This window comes from Pteropus vampyrus, unplaced genomic scaffold (genome assembly GCF_000151845.1).
Source record: "Pteropus vampyrus isolate Shadow unplaced genomic scaffold, Pvam_2.0 Scaffold140, whole genome shotgun sequence".
Taxonomy (NCBI): domain Eukaryota; kingdom Metazoa; phylum Chordata; class Mammalia; order Chiroptera; family Pteropodidae; genus Pteropus; species Pteropus vampyrus.
Window position 1 is genome coordinate 3061077 of NW_011888921.1, and position 11644 is coordinate 3072720.

Genomic DNA, 11644 nt, shown 5'->3' on the forward strand with positions numbered 1-11644 from the left:
ATATACATATATATATATATAGAGAGAGAGAGAGAGAGAGATACACATATTTCATGTAATTTTACAACATAATTATGCTTTATATATAATTTTCTTCCCTTTGTGTTAAGCTTACTTTACTACTAACATTTACCATGTTGTTAAAATCCTTTGAAAATATAATTTAAAAATGTGCGTATAGTATTTTATCATAAGATATACTATCAGTGAATATTTAGGGTGTTTTTCTACAAATATTTTGATGTTATAAACAACATTGCGGTGAACATCATAAATAAAAGTTTGTATTATGTCATTATTTCAGGACCATATTTCCAAGGTGCTTCACAGAGGTCACTTCAAATCATGGCAAACAAGGTAACTAAGTCCTTAAGATGGGAAGGGATGTTAAGAAAATGTTTAGTCTCATTTCTGTTTGCATGGAAGAGCATTGCAATCAACCAGTTTAGAGACAAGTTTTCCTTCTAACCTTAAAAATTTTCAAATGTACATGATATCTTTATGAAAAAAGTCCCAAAGTAGATATGTGAAACTATAAACCTATACATTAGAAATGGCTATTAGATTCATAAAAGATTGTGATACACAATCTTTTTTTTTGATACACAGTTCAATCAAGATACCAACATTTTTTAGAATGATTGCACTTAACTTTTTGGGGAAGTGAGAGGAAAGAGAGGAACCAAAGATCTTTCGGAGAATCTCATGGAGACAATAGCCTCTTACCTCAGAAAAATATCCATGTGTGCATACACTCACATTCTTGCATACCTAGTGTTGGACATGACGATAGTCTATCAGTGAATCTCAGGTTAGGGCCCCTACTGTAGCACTTGAACATGACTCAGGACTTTAGTTCACTCAGATATTTTCAAACAAAATCACTTCTTAGTTATATAATAGTTTACAAAATTCTTTCCTATACAAGGTTTCATTCAAGCACCTCAATCTACTGAAATAAATAAGGGATATAATGTTTATTTAAATTTTAATGGCTGAGAAAATTAAGGGCTCAGAGAGAGGTTAAATGATTTGTTTAAGGCCTTTCTGTCACAGAGAGTTTGTACCAGGACTCAAGTCCTCTTTGACTTTAAATCTGATGTTCCTTCTCCTCCATTCTGTTGGGTCACTCTATTCTTCAGGCTTTGGACTCTCTAGAGATTAATAAAATAGTACTAAGCTAGGCCTTTGTAATCTCAGATTTTGGTATCACTGTAGCACAGTATTTTAGTCTATACATAGTAGGTACTCAATTGATGCTGGTTGATAATATTTAGATTTCATTTAGCAGGAAATTCTGCTGTTGTTAAATACCATTATTACTTTGCTTACTTATACAACTCTATGCAAAGTCCAGATTTTGTTAATTATCTGGTAATTGATGCTTTCAGGCATCAGTTTTTCTCCCTGAACTGTCAGACAATGAAATCATGGAAAATTGGCAGTAGCGAACATAAGATATGCATACATATTGAAGATAGTTAGATTTTTTTTTTTATAGCTTTATGATTGAGTTTTTTTCCTTGTCAAATACTTATAAAGAACGTTAAGGGCAACTGAAGAGGAAGAATGTCACAGAGAACAATTAGTTCCTTTGGATTGAGTCTAGGAGGTTCATGTTGTATACAAGGTACCTCTTATCAGAAATTTTTTTTCAGCATTTTTTTTTTTTTACCGAATTTACACCATTTTTTTCTCTCAGTAAAACAAAGCAAGGATTTTTTTAATACATTTGACCTGTTTGAGTTACTGATATCAGAGAGGGCAACCCTGATATATATTTATTCATATCTTTTTAAAGTACATAAAGTTCTCTATTCTTAAAGGAATTGTTCCATAGAAACCCAAGGATTGAGAATATTCCTTTTTAATAATATTTTATTGACATTAGTGGATTAATCTATACCTAAAGATTAATTTGGAGGAAGGGACAAGGGGAATAGAATATGAATGCGTATAGGTAAAGGAGAGAATGTTGGGCTATTTGGGAATTAGGGCATTAGAGCCAATGGAAGGATGTGAATGCTGCTTTTCAGGCTTCCTGTGCTTTCCAGGCTCTGTGCTAAGTGCTCTACAAAAATCTTCTCATTATTCTCCTTGACAGGCCTATAAGATGTCAGATATTATTATCCATACTTAAAAAATGAGAAAACTGGCTCAAAGGGGTTTAAGTAAATGACTCAAGTTCTCATAGTTAGTTAATGGCAGAGTGGGGATTTGAACTCAGGACTGTTTAGACTCCATGCTTGTGTGCTTTAACTGTGAGGCATACACACATCAAAGCAATGCTGATATTACAATAATTTCTCCCAATTTGTATTTTGGTTAACTGCCCAGAATTTTTTTTTAACAGAAGTGGTACATGCTCTGGTTTATTTTTATTCAAAGATAAAAGTATATAAAGAGATGTAGGTCCTTTTATGGCTTGTTGGAGTTTATCTGTATTTGGTCCTAATTGTGCATCAGAATGACCTTATTAGTTGAAAATAGTTCCTTAATTCCTGTACAGAATCATAAAAATGTACTTTGTAAATTTCTAAGTTTTCCTTTTTCTGGATTGCAGTAATTTGCATTCATCTCTATTCCTGTGCTTTTGACAGTAGCCAGAGTCTTCAAGTATTAAACATCAGTGAACTACTGCATATAATTCTGTATTGTATGAGTGGGAAAAAGTGAATCTGGGGGACAGATCCTAATGATGTGTGGTTCCAGCTGGAGTCTCATGTCCCTCAGGGCAAAGTCACAGCAGTCTAAATGCATATAAGATGGTACTCTACTGCTATTAGTTTACTTGGTAATATCTGGCAAAGAATATAAGATGAACAATGTAGCAGGGTTGAGTGGTTTTTTCTGCAGGAGAAAAAAAAAATCACAAAATTGGAAATTTTATGAAACTATCCCAATGTCTGATAATCATTTAGTCATCAAATACTTGTTGGATAGTAGATGTGAAAATACAATGATGACTTAATCATTATTCCTACTTTCAAGGAACTCACAGTCCTGAAGGGAAGACAATCAATCAATCAATCTATCAATCAAATACAGGGCATCAAGGGCCCTAATAACAGGGCCTTTATGACAGTACCTAGGAGAGGCCCTGGCTTTACTGAAGGGATCAGAGACATAATTCTATGGGAGGAACATCTATTCTGCATAGGACTGGCTACATAATTTGTGGAGTCCAGTGCAAAACAAAAATGCGAATCATTTGTTCAAACTATTAAAAATTTCAAAATGATGACAACAAAACATTAAGTCAAGCATAGGCATTTCTAATTGAATTTCCTTCCACTTAGACTGTAACATCCATAATGGGAAAATTCCAAACCATTTTTCAGCATAATAACCCAGTCTGGGTACTTATGCCATTTGTTTCTTTTGAAATATTATTAGTACATAACTAATATCTGTGGATCTATGACAACATATTTAAATCAGTTTGGTGTGGTCATAACAATTTTTGGAAGAACCGTAGGATATTAGAATGTTTATTATTTATCCTTTAATTTGATATCTAAATATATAGTACATATATTATGTACATACACACATACATATATACTTATTGGTATACATTATTATATAATATATATCTTATTCATATACAGTTATTAGTTTACATGTATTATAACTATATTTGTATATACTCTATTGGATACATATGTATGTGTACATAAATTAAAATATACATATAACCATATTCTTTATATAGGATAGATTTAAGATAAAAGAATTAGTAAAATATTACCTTTCTTTAAAAAAATAATGGTGAGGAAAAGCACTTTTACTTTTCCCCATGAAGTTTTTATTTCTTTCATGTCATTTGCTAGTTTTTTCTAATTGTTTCTATGGATTGGGCCCTGTACTAAAAAGGGATAAAAAGGGGAACAGAATGGAAATGGGCTTGTCCTCCTTGAGCTTATCTCCTGGTGGGAGGAGACAGAAAATAAATAATTAACCAATAAATAAAAACAATAACAGGCCAATAATAATTAAGTAAGAGTCCCAGGGAGGACCCTTTAGTGAATATATGAGAAAGCTGGTTAACTTATAGCTGTTTCAAAGAAGGAAAGTAACTTAATGAGCACATAAGTTTCACCTAGTTTATCTGTGTCATTTCATTTAAATCTTATAATAACCTTATGAGTAGGTCTATTTTATAGAAGAAACAATTTGAAGTTTACGGAAGTCACCTAATTTTCCAGGATTATCCAGTTGGTAAATTGAAGAGTGGACTTTTAATTCTTACTTCCTACTTCTTCATGCCTAATGATCTCTTTTTAAGTAGGAAACTCATGTGTCTTTCTGTCTACAGAGAGAAAGTAGAATCACAGTTTTGCTACTTGATAGCTGTGTGGTTTCTGGCAAATCACTTAACTTCTCTGAGCCTCTATTTCCTCATTTGTAAAAGGAAAGAGTGCCAGCTTTCAGGTTTTATGATCTCAAATTTTGAATCAGTGAGGTCTGGCTTAATTAATTTTACTACACTTTACACACAGACATTGTACACTGATATAGATTCTCTCTCTGGCAATGTGCACAAGGGTTTGTCAACTCAGGCTACTTCCTCAGGGTGGTGGCTCAGAGGCCTTGACAACTAAAGCCTGAATCTCTGAGTCTATGGAAGGATCTCTCTTTCCTCTGCACCTCACCCTCAATATTTTTTCAGGCTAGGGAAAAGTTTGCCTATGGTATACTCTGCCCTTGAGGGTAAAGGGCTCAGGGTGACTTTAAAGTCTTTTCATTGAAGGCAGAAGCACCAGGGAATTGTCGTTTTCTATTTCTTGAGCTGTCTGGGTAAGTGTAGCTGTAATAGAGTACAGTTCAAGAAGGTAAGAACCACTTTGGAAGAAGCCCTTAAAGTGACTCAGTTTCAAATCACAAGATCAATTTTGCAAGGTTCTAGAACTACTGATACTGAGTATTACAGTAGCTCCATGGCACAGGTTCAGAAGGTGATTCAGGATGTCTTCTTCCTTGGACATTAAAGCTCATTACCTGAAAATTACTCAGCCTTGGCCCATAGGGAAATCTTAAGTGCCCAGCCCCAATAGCATAATCCTGTTTGAAATACCAAGATTTCATGATAATGAACACTGTAGAAAGAGAAAGGACAATTGCCTGGGTTATACCACATCCGTTGGATAATTTCCAACCAAAAGGACACATTTCTAGATCACTATATGTCTGTCATGTAAAGGATCTGTGGACTTTTAGCTGTGTGCTTAGAATAAATTATCTAGGCAGCAGGTAAAAAAGGGGATAAAAGTTCCTGCCTATAAACAATTTCTGACAGAATGAACTTCATTTGATGATAATTTCTATTCTTGCCTGCAATTGGGAATATTACATCCTGCATCACAGAGGTGTGATGCGGGTAGCATGAGATAATGAAACGAAAGGCTTCACGTAGTGTTTGGCACAGAGTAGATGTGTAGTGATGACAGTTCTCCCCTAACACTCTGCTCATCTGATGTCTGTTAGGTGCCAGGCTCTAGGCCTTACAAACCACAGAGAGAAATGTGTGAACTTGCCCTCAACAAACATGTGGTCTAGGAAGGAAGATGAGATGCATAAGTAGACAACCTCTTGTGGGGCTTGGGGGTGCCCAAGAAATCGCACCCCATTTCCCAGCTGAGTTGGGAACTAGGAGATTGAGAGAGGGATCCAGTAGTCTTGTGGATTCTGGAGAACAGGGCATGGATCTGTTAGTCCAGGACACCTGCTAGTTCTTCAGTCAGCAAGGGGCGGATGTCCCCATTTGCAGCCACTGGCAGCCTACAGAACCACAGTCTTCCTGTGGGAGAGCAGAATGTGCAGGAGGCTTCCCCACAGAGTGGTTAGAAGGGCTGCATGAAGCAGGCTCAGAGTGGGAAGCATTCCTGCCATGGAGCCTTCTCCACATGGAAGCTTGAGAGAGGAGACGGGTATAGGGGAAAACCTTACAAAATTTGTTTTCAAATTAAATTGAAGGACTAATATTCAAATTAATATCTCATTACTGGTTGATTTATTTGGTTCTCAAATCCTGGCTCTGCGCCAGAATCACCTGTGGAGATTTAAAAAGTTACCAATAACTGGCTCTTCCTGTGGGGATTCTAAATTGGAGGATTTGGAATGGGATCCGGACATCATCTTCATTTAAAAAACCTTCTGCAAGTCATTCTGACAGACATGCAGGATTTTGTACCATACTCTTGACCAAAGATGGGCTTGGTTAATCTTTTAAAAAAATATTCTTTGAAGAGGACCAATAATAATTGCATTATGCTTCTGTGAGAATAACTCCTTCAGATTTATTTGTTTGTTTGCCAAAATGGGTGAGATGCTCAAGGTAGTAAACAGATAAAAGGATAAGTTCTTCTGTATAGTTTTTTTTTTTTTTTGTAGGAATGACTCTGTAGATACATTTTTGTTTATCTTTGTTCTATACCTTATATGATCAAAGCTAACATTTCAAAAGGTGGTCTCCCTAGAAACATAAATCAAAAACATAATAGATTCAGTTGCAGATTTACTTAAATTGTAGTGAGTGCCTATTATGTGCTAGGAACTGTGCTAAGTAATCTATCTTTTCTCAGGTGAGAGACAGGTTATAAATGTAATAAGGTTAATGAAGATATTGTGAATTGATGAAAATGTTTAGAGACCATGACCGATGAAGACATGATGATGCTGTGACATGTATACATTACTTGAGACACTGAAAATTGGTACAACTTTAAAAAAATAAAAGTTATTGGTATAACATTGGTAAATAACAAATTTAAGGTGTATAACTTTATAATACAACATCTGTATATTCCATTGTGTGCTCACCATCCAAAGTCTAGTTTCCTTTCGTCACCATTTTTTGACCCCTTTTGCCCTCTTCATCCTCCCCTCAACTCCCTTTCCTTTGGTAACCATTAAGCTCCCTTATCCTTTGGTAACCATTATTCTGTGGTACAATTTTTTGAATATACATTTGGTTATATATCTTAAGAACTAGTTTTATGTAAATGTTCTTGCCATTTCACTTATTAATCCAATTTTTGGGAATTGTCTTAAGGAAATACTTTTTAAAAGTGACATGCTTTAGGTAACAAGAGAATCATTCTATATTTTAAATAGAGCAATATCTGGAAATTTTGTAATTAATCATTAGGGAGATAATAAGTAAATTATTGCATAATGACTAATGACTTAATGTTATACAGACACTTAAAACAAATATTTATAAAATCTATGTGTCAACAGAGTAAAATGCTTACTACAAAATGTCAAATGAAAAAGTATGTGCCAGGACACTAAAAGTTTTTCGCCAGCACTGGAAGGGGTTGTGAAGATGGAAAGTGGTTTCTGTGTTGCAGTAGTAGAATTCAGAGCGTTTTTCTCTTTTTGGATGTGGTGGATAGATGCCATTCATGTTACCCAGCATCCCTTCCCTCCCTGTACAGACCCAAGAGGAAAAGGAAACTTACCACTTCTAGCCAATGAACTGGGATGATGTATGCCTGGATTTTTTAATGGTCATGTGCTTTTCTTCTCTGCCAAGTGGAGAAAACTTGCCTGTAGCAAGAGGTAACCAAAAGTTAGAGATACTTCAGAAATCAGAGAGGTGGATGGATGGATGTATAGATAAAGGGGTAGATAGATCGATGGACCAAACTGATGACAATTTATAAGTTCTAAGACAAACCTCTGCATTTGTTATTTATGTGAGCCCCCAAATTCCTTTCTTGTACTATACAGTAGACCTTCGGTTAGTCACTTGCAATTGAAAAAAATTCTGACGATAGAATTTATTTAAGTTTTAAAGTTTTTATTCTATATTAGAATTTGCTAAGGTTCTTATTTGTTTATTTTTAAATAAACCTTTACTTTCTGAAGTTCTCTGGAACATTCTGTACTTGTGTGTAAATACTGCATTTGTGAATCATTTCCCGTTAAATTACCCATAGATTTTTGGTCCCTATTGAACTTTAATTTCCTCCCATGTCTCTTTCTCAGCTTTTCCTGCACCATCAGCTACATTAACTGTTTTCCCACATCCTGCTTCTGACAATAGCCACACTGAGAATGCTTTCCAAAGGGTGGTCTGAACCACAATGTGAATTCAATTCTGTATAAGGTAGGAATGTATGGGGAATTTTGAAATAAATCAACAAATATTGAGCACCTACTATATTCCAGGCACTAGGGCTACAATGATGAAGATAAGACAGAGCCCCCGCCTGTAGGGTGTTCTATCTGTGAGTACATGTGTGTATTCACTGGAGATATGGGATGAGGGTCTAGTCTGAGAGTTTATTCAGGTCTTAGTACTGATTTGCTTAATATTTCTGTACAAAACAATAGGATAATAACCATGGAACTTTTATTCTGTGCCACACCTCTGTGCTTCAATTATTATTTTCCCCATTTAACGGATGAGGAAGCTGAGATACAATGAGGATATTTAATGTATCCAAATGGCACAGTTGAATTTTTATTATTTATTTATTCATGCATTCATGCATTCATTCATTCATTTATTTTCATTAAGGGTTGGATTTAAATTGAGGCAGTCAGGCTCCTTACCTCTGGACAATGCTGCCTACATAATATTGTAAAAAAAAAAAAAAAAAAAAAAAAAATCTGCTCAGAAATGCTGAATCTGCTACTTAAATCTACTACTTAAATTTTTTTGAAAAATGTTTATTAAATTGTGATGGTATAGGATACAGATATCTGGCCAGGATGTGATGAAGGGAGATTCCCTTCTAAGCTTGTTATATTTTGAGCCATAGAGAAAAATGATCTGAAAAAATGAATTCTTTCAGACATTCATCTATTCAATAGATGTTTACTGACTATTTGCTACTGTGTAAATTTTGTAGAAAGCCCTCCATTTAGTAAATGTAGATGGAAAACAAACAAATCCTTAAAATATACCATGGCATGATAAGTCCTATTATAAAGGAATTGAAAAGCTACTGTGAGAACATTGAGAGGAGGGAGGGGAAGGAGAGGGGAAAGGTCATGAAGTGGTTGACAAGTAAGCTGAGCTTTGAAATATGAGTAGGAATTCCTTAGTGGACACTGGATGGGGAGGGTGGTGTAGGAGGGTGGGGTGGTACTGGAAGAAAGGGCTTCTGGAAAGGATCTGCTTCTAAGCTCACTCAAGAGTGTTTTGAGAATTGCAAGTGGCTCTAAGTACAGGACTAGAAAGATAGGTGGGAGGTGGACAAACCAAGGAAAAGCATTTGGATGTATCTTTGAAGTCAAGGGTATATAAATGTTTTCAGTTGCATACGCCTAATGCTAAAAATAACTTGAGCATTACTCTTCAAATTTGTAGTTTTTAAATAATTTATATGATTAGTTATTTACATACATGTACTATCATACTAATATGTTATATATCTTACAGTACACAGAGATAAAATTGTATAGACATTATTTAAAGATATATCTGTATTTTTGCTTCCACAAAAATATTATTAAATATTAGAATGAGCAATGTGTTTGAAAATGTTATAGATTTTTTGTAAACTTTGGTTTAATACTTTGTGATAGGATAATTAAAAGGATTCTAAGTTCAGTTTATTTTGACTTTTAGTTTTAATCAAAACAAGATACTTCAGAAAGAGAATTCCAGTTGAAGTGTTTGTTGGTGGGATTAATCAGATCATGATGTAATTTTTTAAATCCTAAACATTATGCTAAGGTTTTTCTTAAAATTTAATTGATAACTTTCCATCTTCCTTAGTGTCAATTTATCATTCTTGTAAACTGTTTGGAAGGTGTTGCATTTTCATATTTTTAGCAATTGGTTCACACCCATGGATAGTCTTTATATGGACTATTTTAAAATAGACTAGGAAAATCTGTTTCTAATATACTTTTTCAGATGGGAGAGGTTTTTCTTTTCTTTTTTAAATGAAACATATTCACATTATTTTCAGCCATCAACTCATTGATGATGGGGAAACATTCCCTCAATCATATGAGTTATTTCTTGCTGTGTAAGAAATTATCCCCCCAATTAGTAGCTTAAAACAACAGAGATTTATTATCTCATAGTTTCTGTGGGTCAGGAATCTAGGAATGGCTTAGCTGTGTTCTTTTGTCTCAGGGCTGCAACTGAGTTGTTGGCCAGTCGTCCAGCCAGCTCAAGGTGGATTAGGGGAGAATACGCTTTCAAGTTCACTCACATGCCTGTTGGCAGGTCTCAGATCCTCAACAATAATTGGCCAGAGATAGTAGTTCCTTGTCAGGCAGCTTCTCCATAAAGAGAGAGTGGGAGAGGGCTAATAAGATGAAAATCGCAGTCTTTTTGTAAGATGTCAGAAGTGACTTTTGCTATATTCTGTTTGTTAGAAGTGAGTCTGAAGTCCAGCCCACGCTCAGTAGAGGAGAATGTATAAGAGCATGGATGCCAGGAAGAGGGGATAGAATAGGGGTTGGGGAGGACAATCTCATTTTCAAAATAGCAAATTAATTTGGAAAAGCAGTTACTTTCTTATTCACTGTTAAAATGTCATCTTTATCTTGAAGAGACATGTTAAGCATATTTATTTTTCTGAAAATATTTGCACAATCCTGGCAGCCACTAGTCGTCATAGGAAAGGTAGGTCAGACAACTCAGGAGTCTCATTTTTTGTAAATGAAAAATGTGGAAGTCATCTTTTAGTTGGACAACTCTTTAAGTATTTTGACACCAAATAACTAGCAAACTAGCATGGGCATAAACCTTATCTAAGTTAAAATAGCTGTAAATAGTTTACTTTATGAAAGACTTAATTTTATAATATTACCACTGATGGCATCTTTTGGCACGTAGGATGCGATTCATTCCGCTATACTGAAGGTGAAGAAATGAGTGATGGTGCTGCTATTGCCCCTCACTTGTGGAACTCCCTTTCTTCCTTTAGAGAATCTTAGGTGTGTTAGATGAAGGATGGACAGGGAGAGGGCACGGGTATTATTCCACACATTCAATATTAGTGCCTTTAAATTACTTTCTAAAAAGATTCAGAATATATAAAAAAACAAATGCAAATATTTCTTTTTCTGTACCACTGTGGATAACATAGTGAAGCTTTAGGGTGCATGCACATCCCTTTGGAGACCTCTGCTTTAGACCAAGGATTCTTAACTCAGTATTTATTATTTGTGGGAGATTTGCTTTCAAGGAGTGGAAAAAAGTGACCAAAGCTCTAATTAGTTGTCAAAAAAACATTAAGAACCACTGCTCTTGGTAATGGAGAGCCACTGAAACATTTTAAGAAGAACGTGAAGAGACTGAAAATTTAGAATGTTTCTTGGGTAGCAGAGTGGAGAGTGGCTTGGAGAGGTTGAGCCTGGAACCAGGGAGAGCAGTAGCTACCAGAGAGGCAAAAAGTAATGAAGGATTGAACCAAAAGAATGTGAGTGGAGTAGAAGGGGGAGGCTTGTGGGTCATAAAAATCAGCATGTTCCATAACCAAGGATGTCATTAAGGCACAACTGAGCATGTGTTCATAAAGGCAGTTTAGAAATAAATCACATCTTCAAAAGGGAATCCGAAATCTGAATTCAGAGAAAAAGACATTTCAGGTCCTCTGCCTTTTTTAAAAATTGTCTTCTCCTTTATATATTATTATTATTATTATTATTATTATTATTGTTATTAATT

At 35.1% G+C, this 11644-nt stretch overlaps 1 long non-coding RNA gene across 2 annotated transcripts in view; it reads left to right on the forward strand.

The window, feature by feature from the left end:
- Window positions 1–11644, forward strand: part of LOC111744732 — a 98165-nt gene that overhangs the window by 18476 nt on the left and 68045 nt on the right. For both annotated transcript variants that reach the window (XR_002782298.1, XR_002782297.1), the window contains exons 2-3: window positions 305–357; window positions 7996–8116. This is a non-coding gene — a long non-coding RNA (uncharacterized LOC111744732). The remainder of the gene's footprint in view (window positions 1–304; window positions 358–7995; window positions 8117–11644) is intronic.